This window comes from Geospiza fortis, unplaced genomic scaffold (assembly GCF_000277835.1).
Source record: "Geospiza fortis unplaced genomic scaffold, GeoFor_1.0 scaffold172, whole genome shotgun sequence".
NCBI classification, from domain to species: Eukaryota; Metazoa; Chordata; class Aves; order Passeriformes; family Thraupidae; genus Geospiza; species Geospiza fortis.
This window is the reverse complement of record NW_005054309.1, coordinates 2468855-2469164: the sequence shown is the minus strand read 5'-3', so window position 1 is coordinate 2469164 and position 310 is coordinate 2468855. Positions and strand designations below refer to the sequence as shown.

At 71.6% G+C, this 310-nt stretch overlaps 1 protein-coding gene across 4 annotated transcripts in view; it reads right to left on the bottom strand.

Moving 5' to 3' along the window:
- Positions 1-310, bottom strand: part of TNK2 (tyrosine kinase non receptor 2) — a 21202-nt gene that overhangs the window by 11822 nt on the left and 9070 nt on the right. The gene's annotated exons all lie outside the window — the stretch shown is intronic.

Sequence of the window (310 nt, the reverse complement as noted above, 5' to 3'; positions counted from 1 at the left end):
GAGGGTCGCCACTACCGCGGTAGAGGCGGAAGCGGGTGAGGAAGGGGAAGGATCGGTGCAAAGCCTGGAAGCGCCGCATCCTGCCTGGCTGCCAGCCCCTGGCACCGCTGATGTCCCTTCCCCGATGCCGGCGTCCCACGGCGGAGCCCGCTCACTGCAGCCGGGGCACCCGCGGTCCCTTCACTTGCGCTACAGAGATGTTCCCTGGGCTCGACCGCCCCACAGACCCCCCCAGGAGCGGGCAGGGGGTTCGGGCTGTCCGTCGGCCGGACGCGGGCTGTGGCTCTGCCCCTCCTTCCATCCGGCTCCC